The 17,526-nt window shown below is 51.9% G+C and overlaps 1 protein-coding gene across 4 annotated transcripts in view; it reads left to right on the forward strand.

The window, feature by feature from the left end:
• SLCO3A1 (solute carrier organic anion transporter family member 3A1) overlaps positions 1-17,526 on the forward strand; it is a 313,852-nt gene that overhangs the window by 94,774 nt on the left and 201,552 nt on the right. The window lies entirely within an intron of this gene.

A 17,526-nucleotide genomic window follows, 5' to 3' on the forward strand; every position in this document is an offset into this window, starting at 1 on the left:
TAACTTAATAGCCTACTGTTGGTCAGAAGCCTTACCAATAATATTGACAGTCCATTAACACATATTTCGTACGTTACATGCATTATACACTGTATTCTCATAATCAAGTAAGCGTGAGAAAAGAAGATGTTATTAAGATCATAAGGACGAGGAAATACACTTCCATCACTAGACCGTATTGGTTGAAAAAAATCTGCACGTTAAGTGGACCCACATGGTTCTAACTGGTGTTCAAGGGGTCAGCTTCCCTGGGAAGTGTGTTAGAGAAAGAGGAATCCTATAAGGTCCTTTTAAAAGAAAGGCTGGAAAGACAGAGATTAGCCTGTATTTATGCACACAGAGGAGGGTCACACGTGTTTGGGACCCCAAGTTCCTTTGCCCCAAGAGGACATTTCAGATGGTCCTGACATGAAAAAGCAAAGGTGTGAACTTAACATTCATACCAAGAACAGAGCAGACCTCCTGTAGGTCCAGTCAGTTATGATATTTGAAAATGATGGGATGTTTTACAATTATTAAATGTAACAGGAGGTGCCTGGGTGGCTCAGTTGGTTAAGCATCCGACTCTTGGTTTTGGCTCAGGTCATGATCTTGGTCATGAGATCAAACTTCGGGCTCTGTATTGAATGTGGAGCCTGCTTGGGATTCTCCCTCTCCTCTCTCTCTGCCCCTCCCCTGCTGTGTGCATTCGTCCTCTCTCCCTCCCCCTCCACCTCCTTGTCTCAAAACAAATAAGTAAACATTAAAAAGATAACGGTTGGTGGAAAAATATTTTGTTACTTTGGCATGAGTAGGGTAGAGAACCGAGGGTAAAAAAATGGATTCCACAACCGTAGTACGGTTTGGGTGTTCACTGCACTTAAGGACTTGAAAGAATTCTGTTTCTTCCTCAAAATGTTTCTCCTCTGATTTTGTCATGTATTAAAAAGAATGCAACCAGAACGCATTTTCCCAGTTTAGTTGTAATGTTTCAAGGCCGAGGAGAGAGAGCAGATGACCTGAGTTAGCAAGATCCCCCCCCCCCCCCCCCCCCCCCCCCGGAAGGAGGACACGGGCCACGGAGCCAGTGGAAAGTGGCAGTGAGGTGAAGACCACTGACCGGGGACTCGGAGTGCTCTTCGTATCCCCAGCGTGGCACCACGTTAAAGCGACACAAAGCAAGCTTCCAGTTTGGGCCCTGAGTGATGGGGTGACCACAGGATGGGTGTGGCCGTGGGACTGTGTGCCTTGGCTCTATGGTCTTGTGCATTTCCTACTTGGACCTACTTGTCCCATGGAGGGCAGAGTGACACAGGAGGGCACAGGAAGCATGGTCTGAAATAACCATGCTGCCCCCTTCCGGGACTCCCCGCTGGTGCACCTGTAAAGATAGGACCCCTCCTGGCTGAGCCTGGCCTTGGCCGAGTGCCCTGTGGCAAGTGGTCACGCTGCCTCACGAGGCAAGAGCATCTTGTCTCCACCCTGGAAATCCACTTTGGGCACAAGCCCTTCTGGGAAGCATTGAGAGTTCTTGGGCCTGGCCTTTCCTGAAAAGGTGCGCGGGCCCTCCGTCCGGGTGGCACTGGCAGATTTAGCCAGGGCTTCTCGCTCAGGGGGCGCCCTGTTGCCTGGACATCTGCCCTCCGCTTCCCTTTCTTCTCTGCTCCCGGGGTTTTTGTGGGAGCCCTTGTGGGCCCTCTCAAGCACTCGGACAACGACACGTGGAGCCTGGTTATCACGGGCAGGAAATGGGCTCCGTTAAGTGTCCCTTATCCTCTGCACCAGAGGCCAGCAGACCTCCAGCCTTTAGTAATTCTGGGGTCCATTTAACCCGCTTTGGTGTTGATCAGAAACGTGAGTTCGTTCAGCTCTGGATTCGGGTTTCCCTTGGAGCGATCGTGGCTGAACCATGGAGATGCTGCACAGGGGACCAGAGCCCCTTTCTCCGTTTGCCTGGGTCCCACCCGACCTGCTTTCCTTGGGTGTGCCCCTTGCTGGCCACGGTAGGCAGGTGACTTCGGAACCCGGGGCCCTGAGTGCTGCTCCCGTTTGCACCCGGGCGGGCACCTTTGGAACTTTCCAGTTCCGTGTGAGGGTGGTTTATCCTCCCTGCTAGATGTTCCAGTCGGGCCATGGGAGCAGCGGCAGAATACGGATGACAGATCTACTCCGAGGAGAGAGAGTTCTCCTACGTTCCATGCTCGGCTCTCCACGCCCTGATACCAGCTTGAGCCAGCAGGTGGGTGTGAGGCCAGGCCTGTCCGTGGTTTCTGTGCCGTCCTCTGGGAAGCTTGCTCTGCTCCTGCCTGTGCCGGTCCTCACCAGCTGTCTACCGTGGACCCAAACGTGACCCTGTGTCCTGTTCCCAAGAGGTGTTGTTAGCATGCAGGGTTTTGAGAGCACGAGCTTAGTTTAGAGACGAGGCCCAGTGTGTGATGTGAGCCGCAAACCCTGTTTCTGCAAGTGCTGTCACGCGTGGCCTTACGGGGGTGGGGACAGCTGGAGTCACAGGTTACGAGTGTGCAGATTTCCCCGTGCAAACCTCCGCGTTCTCCCAAGGGAGGGCTCACCAGAAGGGCAGACCAGGCTGTGTAGGGAACGTGCATCCTTGTACTTTTGGGTAGTTGCTGATGAGACAGGGAGTTTGTCCCCAAGATTGAAAAGCTTTCCAGACAGTGTGGGGAATTGTGGCAGGTCTGTCCCATGTGGGCCACCCTGGTGTCCTGTGCTCACAGACCCTGGGGCTGGGTTTTCCAAGAACAGGAGGATGCCACAGAGTAGGAGAGGCCTAGCGGCGGAAATGCACTTAGCCCGGGCATGTCTGTAAGGTTGAAGGTCAGAGTCAGACTCCTGGGGGTTCTGTATCCCGACCAATGCCTTCGAAGATCTCCCGGGTTTCAGAGACCCAGGAGGCCCCGCATCCTCTTTTCCTGTGATAACTTAGGAACCCATCATCTATAAAGGAATCAATACTGTAGAAAAGCCTTTTTTGGCCTCCTGCTTCCATCATCCTTTGTGGGGGTGACTCCCTCCCTTCACCCCTGGCGTCAGCTCCCCACATGACATTCTGAACATCTTTATGCGGGTCTATGACACATTCCTCGACTGCTTACCCTCTGGCCATTCGTGTCTGGGTGTGGACGGTTAGTGCCAGAGAAAGGGGTGTGAAAACTATCAATAAAAGGCTGGGCAGGGGTCGGGGCGGGGGGGGACAGGTGCTTCTGTACACGGGTGACTCTGATACACAGATAAACTCCGGAGGAGGACGGGGCCGTGGGGGAGGATGCGGATACGAGGAGGCCCAGGTTCGTGCTCAGTTCTGCCATTTCCTGCCTGTGGGACCTTGTGCTGCTCTCCTCCCCAGTAGGCAGGGGTAAGAGTGGTGCCCACCTCCACTGGTGGTGCCCATACCTCCGAGGGTGGTATGAGGAATGAGAGACCAACTTGATGAGAAGTTAAGCGAGTCACAGCAGTGCCTGGTGGCTGCGAGGCCCCATCAGAGATGCTTGCTGCCATTGTAGACGTCACAGCCACTGGAGTCTGTACCAGAGAGAGAGAGAGAGAGAGAGAGAGACGCCATGTCGTAGGAGTGGAGAGCAGGGAAAATCCACTCTGACTGGAGGGCTTTTAGGAGAATGGGAAATTGTAGCAGGCACAGAGGTGGCAGCTGGCACGCCCTGCCTACAGGTGCAGGGCCTGTGTGCTCAGGTAACATGGGGCCACTTCTGTGGCCAGAATCTAGGGTGTGTGTGTAGGGGCGGGGACGATGGGAGGCTGGGGAAACAGCAGCCTAAGGAGCGGAGGGGGGGAGCCTGGCCCAGGTGGCAGAACAGAGTCAGATGTGTTCCAGGGAGAGTCCGGCCCTGGCACTGGCTCTTGGTCCTGAGCTTTGACCGAGCAGGCTCTCTGATCCCTGACTGTGGCATTGGGTGCAGGACAGGGCAGATGAACCGCGGCAGGGGAACCTCGTGCGTTAGCTGACCGGATGCGCGCAGGTGCGTGTTCCCCTAGCGTTTGGCCGTGAGCTTCGTCATCTGGTCCGGTTCTTCTGAGCCCACGGAAGTTCCCAGCCCTTACCTTGTCTCTCGTGGATTTCCCATGTACCACAGCTTCCCACCGTTTCTCCTTCCGGAACAAATTTAAATCTTGCCCACCTTCGTTTCTTTCCTGGATCTCATGGCTGGTACTCCTGCTTTCGGGGGTTAGGGCTGCTGACCGTGTGGTGCAGTGTCTTGGGCGATGCTGAATTTTATGGTATGTGGGACGCTGATTCTGCCTTTAGTAATCTGATGACAAAGATGTCTTGGGAAATACAGCCAGGGAGCCACCCTCTGTGACTCCACCAACAGGTAGCTGATATTCTGATATTTCTCTGGCTTTCACTCCGTTTGACAGGGGAGCTTAAGCTATTGTGCATATTTTCACGCTAAAGTTCCCCTGGGGGCCACGTGGCTTTGAGGGATTTGCTGAACCTCACTGCCTTTATTCACACCCTTAAATGTACGGCATTTGATTGAGATTATAATTTACATACCATAAAATTCACCCTTTTAACATGTAGAATCCTGTGGGTTTTAGTGTATTCACAAGGCTATGCAACCTTCACCATGATCTCATTCCAGAATCATCCCCCAAAGAAATCCCCTTAGTAATCACCTTTCATCCTGGGCTCCTGGCAACCACTCATCGACTTTCTGTCTCTCTAGATTTAACTATTCTGGACATCTCCTATTAATGGAATCATATAATCTGTGGCCTTTTGTGTCTGGCTTCTTTCGCTTAGCGTGATGTTTTCACCGTTCATCCGCATTATAACATGCATGAGAACTTCGTTCCTTTTAATAGCCCGATAATATTCCATGGTAGGGATATACCAGATTCCATACATTCATTCATCAGTCAGAAGACATTTGGGTTGTTTTACTCTCTGGCTTCGTGAATAACGCAGCTCTGAACATTCACGTGTAGTTTTCCATTCAGACTTATGTTTTGACCTCTCTTGGGTATATACCCAGGCAAGAAACTGCTGGGTCATATGGTAACTGTGTTTAACATTTTGGGCAACTGTCAAACTGCCTTCCAGAGTGACCGCTCCATTTACGTTGCCATCAGTCACATAGGAGGGTTCCGGTTTCTTACAACCCTGCCAACAGTCATTATTATCTGTCTCTTTCACTGGAGCCATGCTTGTGGATGTGAAGGGGTTTTGATGTGCATTTCCCTGATGGCAGATGATGTCGAACATCATTTCATGTGCTTATTGGCCATTCGTACATATTTTTTGGAGAACTGTCTGTTCAAGTTGTTTGTGCCTGTTTTTAAATTGAGTTAAGAGTCTTTGAACTGTTGAGTCGTAAGGGCTCTTTATATTTTCTGGAGACTAGACCCTTATCAGATGTATAATTTGGAAGCGTTTTCTTCCGTTCTGCGGTTATCTTAAGTTTACGTGTGATCAAGTGCGTTTCACCAGAATGTTGAGCCCACTGGTAGCCACAGAGGCTGGTGCTCAGAGGCTTTACTAGGGGACAGTGACCTCTTGTATCACCAGCACCTACCAAGCACCAGTGCTTTTGAGTAAACAAATGGTTTTCCTTTGTCACTTTCCAAGGGTAAAAAGGGGGAGGATCTGGGTAAAGTAAGCGGAAGTGGATAATAAATCCCCGGGCGGAACCCCAGAGGCGAGTAGCACGGAACTGCACACTGAGGCATCTTGGACCTGGATCCGCTTTCAAAATCAATGAAGGGAAAGAGAGCACAGAGCTGGGCTCGCACCTGTGCTTCAGATGCAGTAAATATACTTTTCCGGAATCAATAGGGCGGCTCTGCAGTGGCCTGTGAACGTGGTGTAATTATCGTGCCCCAAATCACAGTTGTCACCTATTGATTTCCCTCCTCTCGGCAAGTACTGGCACATTTCCTCCTGCCCCCCACGCCACGCCACTCTGTCTCCAAAATCTAATTCTCATCGACCACCCCCTTCTCCCCAGCTGCCTGGCCCAGGAGGGGAAGAGGGGGGTGAAATCCAGGGAGGGAGGTGCCAGCTGAATTGTTATCGTGTCCTTGGTCAGGGAAGAGGCAGCTGGGAGGGTCTCGGATTTAGGGACAGGGTGGACCAGTCCCACTCTGAGAAGTGGGATTGAAGAATCCTAAGAAATCAGTGGGCATCGGCCTCAGTGGAGGCTGCTGCCTTGGGAAATCATCTGGACGGAGGAGGATTTCTTGTTCTGCAGACACAACCAGGGACAGAGGCTTCTGCAGTCCTGGAAAGTGGTCCCGGGTCATTCCTGTAGACGAAGACGTCTATTTATAAAGTGGCTAACGTCAGAGAGTGTAAGTCACGGACTCCTTCACTCACTCCCCCCTTCTTTCGTCCGTGGAAGAAAGACATGGTGAGCTCTCGGTGAGCCCTAGGACGGGCCTGTGGGAGGGCCGCAGAGCTGGAACAGGGCCTGGAGGGAGAGGTGTGTAGAGAGGAACGGGACAGGGTGCATGGGTGGGGGTCAGGCCTAGGAAGGCTCCCCCTCATGCCCCACTGGGAGGCGTGGAGCCCTCGGGGAGGAACAGGTGTTTATCAGATAGACTGGGTGGGTCCCACCCCTGAAACCGCAGGGTGTGGATGGGAACATCAGGGAGTCTGCTGTGACAGTGGCTGAGGGCTGTCACCAGGAATAGGGAGGGGAGAGTGAGATTGGCGGTGTTCCGCTCTCCTTTGTGGGGGCTCAGGGGTGGGGAAGTGGCTAGAGATTTGCCCAGGAAGCTGCCTGTGGGTCTGGTCTCAGGGTGGGGTGGCAGCCTCCCGCCCACACTGCGAGATGGGTCCTTCTGAGGGCTTGTCCTGCCCTTCGTCCCCGGAACACCCCACCCCATCTCTCTCTGTGCGTCTTTGCAACTAAGCTTCCTTGGTGGTGGGGGGGTGGACTGGATGGAGTAGAACAGTGAGGGGTTCTCAGACTTTTTGTTCTCAGGACTCCTAACACCCCACAAATCACTGAGGAGCATCCCAGTGATGTCGTGTTTACAAGACTTATGTCTGTGGGTATTTAATTAGAAATTAAAACTGAGAACACACAGGTGCATGTTGCATTAGCCATTAGTGACGGCTAGAAACCCCCGCTGCACTCTTGTGGGCGAAACGAGAGTGAAAAAGGCAAAGAAGGTCTTCGTGCTATTTACGTGAACAGTTTTGACCTCATGGAGCCCCCAGAAGGGTGGATTCCTTTGGATCAGAAGCTTTATTTGCACACTCGGCATAAACCATCGGCCGACCGGGTGGGCAGGTCTTGAGTGCTGTCTTGGGGCCAGGCGCTGTGTTGGGGAGGGAGGGATACCACGCTGAGCCAGTAACTCCTGCCCTCCGCTGTTCCAGGGGGCCCAATTCATTCCAGAGTTACAGAAGCTAGTATTTATATTGTGACTGTGATAAGGCTAGGAAGGGGGGTTCTAGGGGCTGAGCCCAATCAGGGGCCCCCATGCTTCCTGGGAGAAGTGAATCTAAGCTTCCAGCTTATGAGGAAGTGGAAGGTGGCCAGATGAGGAGAGTGGCACTGTGTGGTTTTGTCAGGACAGAGGCCTGTGTGGTGGGAGTGCAGTGCGTGGGGGGTACAGAGGCCACGGTGGCAGGGAGAGGGATCTGCCCGCAGAGCACCCTCTGCCCTGCCCTTCCCCACCCTTCCCTGCTTTATCCTTCCCCCTCCCCCCTCCTCCTCCCCCTCTTCTTCCTCCTCCCCCTCTTCTTCCTCCTCCCCCTCTTCTTCCTCCTCCCCCTCTTCTTCCTCCTCCCCCTCTTCTTCCTCCTCCCCCTCCTTGCCCCCTCCTTGCCCCCTCCTTGCCCCCTCCTTGCCCCCTCCTTGCCCCCTCCTTGCCCCCTCCTTGCCCCCTCCTTGCCCCCTCCTTGCCCCCTCCTTGCCCCCTCCTTGCCCCTCCTTGCCCCTCCTCCCCTATCTTGGTAGAAGTCCGCCCACAGCCTGGACACTACACTCTGAACCAGCCTTCATGGGGCCCTGCAGGTGTCCCTCACTGTCCACGGCCAGTACAGGGCTGAGCATCGTCACGCCTCCCAGCTCCTGGCCAGCCCTTCCGTGTCTGTGTCTTGAGCTGCATTCTTCCATCTGCCTGTGCTCCCTGGTCAGGTCTTCCTTGTCTCCCCCACCTCCTCCACCGCCGACCCCAGCTGTGCCTCAGTCGCCTACTCCACTTGTGGTCCCTATTGTATCTTTCATAAAAACCCCAGCTGCTCATATTCTCCTCCTGTGAGCCTCTGCTCCAAGCGCTGTACAAACATGTCCCCGTTCAGTCTTCACCACAACCCTGTGGAACAGGTCTCCTCTCTCCATCTTTCAGATGAGGACACCGAGGCCCGGAGAGGTTAAGTCCGTTGCACAAGGCCACATAGCACCAGAGCAGTAGGACTTGGATTCGAACCCACGCAGTCTGGCTCCGGTCTGTACTGTTAACCAGCGCGCTGGCTGCTTTTCATTCTGTGTTCTCTTCCCAGCTCTGGAACCACGTGGTTGTATCTCAGGTCTGGCATATGAGAGGAGCTCATCAGGGGTTTGATAAATGAAGTTGCTCTTCGTATTCTGCTTGCCTGGGTGTCCAGCTCTGTGCCTCGGCCGCTGCTAACACGTAGACTGCTGGGTAGCGCAAAGAGCAGATGAGCGCCACTGTGCCCCTGTTGGGAAGCTGTCGTTTTCAGGGCAGAGGCGCAAGTTCAAAATGGCTTGACAGATAGGTTCTAAGACCATCCCAGTCACTGGTGAATGTGCTCCTGAAATGACTTTGTGCGCTGTAAAGTCCCTTGCCAACAGGAGGTATTGTTTTCGCTGTTACCAAAAGCAAAAGTCTCTTGGGGTGTGTGCTTTCCAAGTCCTGGGCCGGGGCTCTTGGTTCAAAGCAAGGTCGAGAGGAGGAGAAAATGAGTGATTCCCAAGGCAGGGGGTGAGAAGGCCCATCCCAGGAGTGCACCTTGGGGTCAGCGACCAGCTTTTGGGGAATGAAAATGAGCTAGAGTCTGCCTATTGTCATTCCTTATCTGTGACTTCCTGCTGGGGGCTTGCTGGTTTCTGAGCAGCACAGAAGTCTGGTGGCCTCTCTGCAGGGGGTCTGAGATCCAGAACCTACCTATAGGTCAGTGAGCAAAGGATCGGGAGGGGCTTGGTGCAGCGTGGGCTTGGGCGTTGGGGAGGAAAATTGGCTGTTGGTTGCTATCCCTTTCCCCACATCTGGGCAGCCCCAGTTGCCTTAGTTCTGTGGGTTTTTCCTTCCGGCTCTGCAGAGCTGCTGGCGTATTTGTTTGCAAGTGGAGTAAGCGGAATTTTTCAAAAGAAAGCAGTTTGCAAAGATGAAAATAAAACAACTTGGGATAAATGGCTCATCTGGCAATGGGAAATCGCCCCTGGCATTGGGAGATCTTTAACCTTGTGTGAACATGCAGTTTGGCTCCTGCCTCATCGTAGAGAAACTTGCTGTCTCCCTGCTGAGGCTAGACCCTGGGGAGAAAGAGCCTAAGAGCCAACCTGGCACCATTTGGGAACTTGATAGGTTAGATGCGTATCTTTCCTGCCCAGTGTCTTCTCTGCCCCTCCTGTGCAAGACCTTCTGTCCCCTGGACCTATTGCTATGGTTTTTCACTGGCCTGCTGTTTTCGGCCCCAGCACGCTTTTATTCTCTGCTGCAGAGTGCAGTCCTCAGTGCGGTCTCCCACAAACAAACACACAGTGCTCATCTGTGACACCTGTGAACAAAGCTTTGGGGGAAGTTTGCCTTACCATGGGCCCGTGTGGTTCCGTGTGATCAGGGCCTCTCTGCTTTTCTGACCTCATTTCCTGCTCTGTCTCTCAGCAGCGGCCACACTGGCCTCTTGGCTCTTCCTTACACAGATACCAAGCTTATTCCTACCCCAGGGCCTTTGCATTCACTGTTTCCTCTACTGGCTCACTCCACAAATCCTTGGGGCTCTCCCTCTTTGGATTCAGGGTTCTGCTCAGATACCATCCGAGAAGCCTCCCTCTTGGCCTTATTGAAAGAAGCGAGTGCCCCTGCTCTCTCTCTCACCCTTGGATCCCCTGGCACTTATTCCTCAGCTTTATTTTTCTCCATAGAAATTGGTCCCACTGGCCACAGTACATAGTTATTGATGTATTTAGTTTCTGTCCTGCGACACCAAAATGTCAGTTCCACAGAGACCAGGACTTTGTTTCATTCCCTCTTGTATTCCCAGTGTGGAGTAGGGCAATGTTGGCACAGAACAGGTGCTTACCAAGGTTTGTGGTGCCAATGGTAGTGACTGAGCCTCTCGTGAGTCCAGATCACTATGCTTATCCAGCTTTCTTTTCTTTCTTTTCTTTCTTTTTTTCTTCTTTCTTTCTTTCTTTCTTCTTCTTTCTTTCTTTCTTTCTTTCTTTCTTTCTTTCTTTCTTTCTTTCTTTCTTTCTTTCTTTCTTTCTTTCTTTCTTTCTTTCTTTCTTTCTTTCTTTCTTTCTTTCTTTCTTCTTTCTTTCTTTCTTTCTTTCTTTCTTTCTTTCTTTCTTTCTTTCTTTCTTTCTTTCTTTCTTTCTTTCTTTCTTTCTTTCTTTCTTTCTTTCTTCTTCTTTCTTTCTTTCTTCTTTCTTTCTTCTTCTTTCTTTCTTTCTTTTCTTTCTTTCTTTCTTTCTTTCTTTCTTTCTTTCTTTCTTTCTTTCTTTCTTTCTTTCTTTCTTTCTTTTCTTCATGTTTATTTTAGAGAGAGGCAGACCATGAATGGGGGAGGGGCAGAGAGAGAGAAGCAAGCTCCAGGCTCCAAGCTGTCAGCACAGAGCCCAACGCGGGGCTCGAACTCACAAGCCGTGAGATCGTGACCTGAGCCCAAGCCGGGTGCTTAACTGACTGAGCCACCCGGCGCCCTTGGAGATGCCTTTTTTGAGAGGTGTTCGCCCCTTGAGCCACATCCCATACGCCTTGGTAGCTCCTAAACGCATTCCTTTCAAATGATCATATTCTTAGCGATTTTATTCATTCCAGCAGCCATTCTTTTGTGATAGGACTGATTTCTCATTACTTGCTCACTTATTTACATGACCAGCTGGTTATCCGTTTGATTTTTGCCACCCGTGTGACCCTTGGTGGCTCGTAGCAGTCATCTTGACGTCTCTCCGAGCCAAGCTCTGCCCGGCCACACGGCTTCAGTACGGTCCATCCTCAGAACTCACTGCATTAGCCTCCTCCCTCCAGCGGCCCATTGCTGCATGAAATTTGCCACTCTGCTTCAAGAACCCTTGACTTGACAAAGCAGACTTGTCTGAAAATGTGGTCTTTTGAGTTTTTTCGTTCATTTCCTTTCCAGTCAATTTCTTTATCTCCTAATTGCATTACCGGTGACCCCAGCAGAATTACAGAAAAGCACTTCCAGAAGATTCATTAAGACTCGGCTGCCGGCGAGGGTGTGATAACAAAGGAGGGATGCGGACCGCTGTGGCAAGCGCCAGTGTTTGAACCTCTCAGTCTTGCTCTTCTTCCGGGAAGTCCTGGATTCTTCTCTGAAGGGCATCTCTGGCCGTGGTGGATTCTCTTAAAGGGGGAGGATGGTGATGCAGGAGAGCGGCTCTCTGGGGGGAAATGAAGGCAGATGTCCCCAGCTTGTGTCCAGCATGAAGGTTTGTTGAGACATTTCAGTCCAAAGTGTGGGATTCCAGAGACCAATCGTGTCTCGTGTTTTTAGAGCCCTTTGCTGTGCATTTTCCTGTACGTGATGCTATGCATCAGACCTCATGGCCTTTGCACCCACTGTTCCTCGTTACTCCGGCCTCTCCTCATCTGTCACCACATCAGAAAGGCCGTCCTTCAACACCCATCACCCCCTGACCCCCCACCTTCACTCTTGGGCCCCTTACTTGACTTTCCTTTTCTTCCTAGTATTTACCTCCGCTTGGCCTGTTATATATTTATTTGTTGTTGTTCCTTGTCAGAGCACAGGTCCCGTGAGAGCACATCATTCACTGTCAGATCTTCAAAGCTTAAAAGGGTTCTCAGAACATGGAAGGGATCCAGTAAATACATGTCAAACTAATGGATGTGTATAGTTTTATAAAAACTCTGGGGCGGGGGGCGCCTGGGTGGCTCAGTTGGTTGAGCACCCGACTCTTGATTTCGGCTCTGGTCATGATCTCACAGGGTTTGTGATTTCGAGCCCCACATTTGGGCTCTGCCCTCCCTGTGCAGAGCCTGCTTTGGATCCTCTGTCTCCCCTTTTCTGGCCCTTTCCTGCTTCATGCACGAGCTCTCTCTCAAAAATAAATAAACATTAAAAACTGAAGAAACAGAAAACAGAAACCCAGGGCAAAGGTGTTATTACTGCCATCATGTGGGGAAAGAGAGTCCTTTGTGCTTGAGGTGATCACTCCAGTTCCTGAGGTGGGATGTGGCTGGACCAGGAGTTGAGCTCAGGTCTTCTAGGTCCCCGTGGAGCCGGGTCCCAGGCTTACAGGGCCTGAGAATGTCCTCTGGAGGTCATTTAGAAATTCTCAGAAAATGTCACAGACTACAGCAGGAAGTTACATGCGAGGTCCTTACTGGAGTGGAAATTTTTTTTTTTTTAATATTTATTTAGTTTGGGGAGAGTGTGAGCGGGGGAGGGGTAGACCGAGGAGGACAGAGGATCCGAAGCAGGCTCTGAGCTGACAGCAGTGAGCCTGATGTGGGGCTCGATCTCACAAACCGCGAGATCATGACCTGACCGGAAGTCGGACACTCAACCGACTGAGCCACCCAGGTGCCTCCAGAGTGGAAATTTTAAGAGGTATGGAGTAAGGATTTCCTGTGACCCCAGAGGGAAACCGGGAAATGACAGACACCTTGGAAAACAGCAATGGGAGACTTGGGGCTGAGGGAAGGGCTGGGGGCTGCGGGGAGAAGGACACACTGGATGTGGCTGTGGAAGATTGTAAACCCATGGTGGGGGGTGCCCAGCCGTGCCACTTAGGGGCCCTGTGAGGCATGCAGTCCTTGTGTTCTCGGGCTGTCCAGTGGACCCCCCCCCCCCCCCATCCTGTACCCAGATGGTTCTCTCACGAGGGTCCGGCACTGGGAGGGGCAGGAGGGACATCAGCCCAGGAGGGCTGACTGTCGATTATTGAGCTAACAAGAAAGAGGCATGGGTGATGGAACGAACACCCCAGGTCACACTTGACCTGATGGTGGAACGCACCCGTGGTTTTATTGCAGTAGATGTTAATGGTTTGGATGGGGAGGCTACATGTTTTTCGATTTGTGGGAATAAGTTTGCAGGAAAAGGGAGCCTTGTAATGGCACCAGAAAACCCCCTCGCGATTATAAACTTGCCCGGGATGATCCATAAATCCGATGATGTCTGTGTGACAAATCAAGGGTCAGGTGTAAAAGAAGATTCAGTGGCCCTGTCATTTCTGATGGATTTTTGTTTGCTTGCTTGCTTGCTTTCTGTTTTTGCTCTTGTTAGATGAAACATTAAAAAATTTTTTTTAAACGTTTATTTATTTTTGAGACAGAGAGAGACAGAGCATGAACGGGGCAGGGTCAGAGAGAGAGAGGGAGACACAGAATCGGAAGCAGGCTCCAGGCTCTGAGCTGTCAACAAACTCAAAAACCGCAAGATCATGACCTGAGCCGAAGTCGGACGCTTAACCGACTGAGCCACCCAGGCGCCCCTAGATGAAACATTTAATAGTGTCTCCTCCCCTGCACCCATTATTGGGTCTGGTGAATGTATTTGTTGAAACTGCTCTAACCCGCAAACCCCTACATGTGTCGTTGCTTAAATCGATATGTATTTCTTGCTCGTGTGAAAAGCAGATGGGCTGCTCTTGGCCAAATGGTGGCATTTTATACCTTGGCATTGCCGTTTTCAATGTCCTTTGCAAGGTTGCTGTGTTTGTCTGTGTCAAGAAGGAGGAGAGAATGTGGCAGAGGGGTGTGAGGAGTTGTGTGGGCCGGGCTGGGGGGCTGTACCTGTCGCTTCTGGCCGTTGGCCCGGGCTCAGGCCTGTGCTGTCCCTGGGAGGCTGGGAAACCGAGCTAAGCAGCGTGTCTGGGGAGGCGCAGAAGCAGGCGTAATCACTGGGAGCCCCTTGCTGCCTCAGGGACACTGTATTTTTAAGTACAAGAATCCTTTTACATTCTGTAGCAATCTGTGTACCTTAGGGCATGTTCTTCAGAATTATTTCCTTTTTATAAAAATATTTATTTTTGAGAGGGACACAGGGGAGGGGCAGAGAGAGAGGGAGACATGGAATCTGAAGCAGGCTCCAGGCTCTGAGCTGTCAGCACAGAGCCCGATGCAGGGCTCGAACTCACAAGCTGTGAGATCATGACCTGAGCCGAAGTCGGATGCTTAACTGACTGAGCCACCCGGGTGCCCCGAGAATGATTTCCTTTGATTGCCACAGGAAAGGTGGTATTATTCCCGTTTTACAGATGAGGAAACGGAGGCTCAGAAAGCTTACGCAACTTGGTGCTGGTCACAGAGGACCAGATGTTGGTGATGGTGCTGGAATCCAGATGCTCTAGGCCCCATCCATGTCTCATCCTGTACTTTCTTTTTGTGAGTCTTTGCATGTGGCCAGAGGCCCTCCCGTCAGGCTTCCGTTCGTGTGCCATGCAGCTCCTGGGACAGTCCCCATCATAACCCCCATCTGAGAGGCTCTGGGGGCCTTGTCTCCACACAACAGCACACAGACCAGGCGAGAGCGGGTCCATGGGGACACTCCGTGGTGCAGAGGGTTTACAAAAACTTTTAGGGAGTGGGGCGCCTGGGTGGCTCAGTCAGTTAAGCATCCGACTTCGGCTCAGGTCACGATCTCGCGGTCTGTGAGTTCGAGCCCCGCGTTGGGCTCTGTGCTGACAGCTCAGAGCCTGGAGCCTGTTTCCAATTCTGTGTCTCCCTCTCTCTCTGACCCTCCCCTGTTCATGCTCTGTCTCTCTCTGTCTCAAAAATAAATAAACGTTAAAAAAAAAAAATTTAAAATCCAGGGCCCCAGAGAGCAGGATAATCAGAGAAGAAGTCACACAAAGGGAAGAGCAAAATCAGGACCCACTGCCAATCTGTGCTTGGGAACCCCAGGGCCAAACTTGGTCCCTCACCGACCCCTGAAGGAGACCCCAGGCCCCCCTCAACGACTGGATGTCCTGTAACGAGTGAGAAGCCCGAGATCCTGCTCGTTCTCTGCGGTACTGAAGAAAGGCTTTGACAACCAGACCCGACAGGTCAAAATAAATACCCTCTGTTGTGAGGAACCGTCTCATCTGGGCCTCTGAGGCTTTCTCTGCTTCAGGCTCTCTACACACATCCTTCACTGTCTGTTCCCTTCACGACCCAGATCGCCGCTTCTCTCCAGCTTTCCTGCTTCGCTTGTGCTGTCTGGCCCCCTCCTTGCTCTGCTCGGGAGCCTACCTGGCCTGGAGAGTGGCTTCGGTGGCCTTGCCTTCAGCTGGCAATCCTGGGGGTGTGGCCCGGCGGAGCCCTGGCATCGTGGGCCGTTAGTGGATGTGTGTGCATAGGTGAGTGTGTGAATGTGTGAGAGTGTGCCTGTGTGAGTGTGTGGGAGTGAACATGTGTGCGGTGTATCTGTGTATGTGAGTGGGAGTGTGTAATGGGAGTCTGTGCTCATGGATGTGTGTACATGCTGTGTGTGTGTGTACACGTTGAGGGAAGTGACTGGGCACGTCTGCTCTAAGGTGCTTCTCAGCGTTTGCTCCTGGAGCCACGGTCCTATGAGCAGGTTCAACCCCAAGGACACGGATCCCAGCGCCCAGCCCCTGTTGAGGGAGGAGGGGAGCTCCCGTAGGAGCCCGGAAGGGGGCTTGGTGAAGCCTGCTGCCTTCAGTGCCCCTTCCTGGACAATTCCTTTAATAATCCGTGTAGCTCAGCCTTGCCCGGCTCATTCAGTGAGTCACCCAGAAGGCATCAGAGCCTTGTCATTTTGGTAGCCGCAGGGCATGTGCTAACCGTGGGCAGCTCTGATCTGCACTAACAAGGTCGAGATAGGTTGAGAAACGACCCAGACAGAAAACAGGTGCTGCGCCCGTGGCTGGCAATGAGGTCAGGATGCTCCTGCTTTGTGACAGATTTGGGGACGCAGACAAGAGACAAGTTGAGGCTTTGTGCTGACTGAGGCCCCCGCTGACACCAGTGCAGATGGAGTGGTTCACGGTCAGCGTGTGTGGTGCTGGACAGCCCAGAGTTTAAGGTGAGGATGATTTTTTTTTTAAGTTTATTTTTGAGAGAAAGAGCGTGCGGGTGGGGGGGGGGGCGGGGGGGTGGGGGGCGGCACAGAGAGAGAGGGAGACACAGAATCCAAAGCAGCTCCAGGCTCTGAGCTGTCAGCACAGAGTCCGATGCGGGGCTCGAACTTAAGAACCTGGAGATCATGACCTGAGCCGAAGTCAGATGCTCAACTGACCGATGGAGCCACCCAGGCGCCCCAAGCTGAGGATGATTCTGATTACCAATTCTCAAGTTTCTTCTGTTGTGTTGGGAGCATCAGCAGCTGTCAGTGAGATGTTCTTGCCACTGCGTACAATACAATATCACGTGTCCCCGTGGTGCACGGGGCAGAAAAATCCTCATTCAGTCCGGCACAAATTGTGGCTCTGAGCACTTCAGCCTAGGACCCCACCAAGGTATTGAGCCCTGAGCCTAAATGTTGTGGGCTCAGGTTTGCATGAAAGCACTAGGCAGAGATGTGCTTTTCAAATGCAAATTTTAGGAACATTTGTTTGAATGGGTCCCTTGGGAGCCACAACCATTTTCAGAACCCAATTAACCTGGGTGTGTTTGAATGCCTCAGCAGTGGAAGGGACTCATGCCTGGGCTGCAGTGACACTTCTCAAAGCCAGCAGCTGGCATGTGTCCTGCAAAGAGGTGGTTTCCACCCCAGGCTGACTGATAAGGTGGCAGCTTTGTAGAATGTTAGGAATTGGAAGCCTTGCTTCTGCAGAGAGCTTGGCCGCTGCACCACAAATCACACTCGTATGGCATCTTCCTTCCAAGAGGCAGCTTCAGTCATGGAGAAGACAAAAGTTCTGTACAATTTTTTTTTTTTTTTGAACCGCAAGAGAGAGGAGGCATAATCTGTGTTTTTGAGCTCTGCTTTCAAATAACTTTATAAATGGCGTTAAAACTGTCTGAGTCCATTTGGGCTGCTATAACAAAAATACCACGGGCTCGGTGGCTTAAAGAACGTTTATTTCTCTCGGTTCTGGAGGCTGGGAAGTCTAAGATCAGGGTGTCTGGTGAGACCTCGTTTCCTGGTTCACAGAGAGCCGTCTTCTCCCTGTGTCCTCACGTGGCGGAAGGGACACCAGAGCTCTCTAGGGTCTCTTTTCTAAGGACACTAATCAGATTCTTGAGGTCTCCAGTCTCATGACCATATCTTCTCCCAAAGGTCCCACCTCCTAATATCATCACATTAGGGGTTGGGATTTGAACATGAATTTGGGGGGAATACCTACATTTAGTCTGTAACAAAAACTGTCTTTGTGAGTGATGAGGAAGAGTGGGACTCTGGAGAAGTTTAGGACTACCTTCATCTATTTCCTG

Source organism: Neofelis nebulosa, chromosome 7 (assembly GCF_028018385.1).
Source record: "Neofelis nebulosa isolate mNeoNeb1 chromosome 7, mNeoNeb1.pri, whole genome shotgun sequence".
NCBI classification, from domain to species: domain Eukaryota; kingdom Metazoa; phylum Chordata; class Mammalia; order Carnivora; family Felidae; genus Neofelis; species Neofelis nebulosa.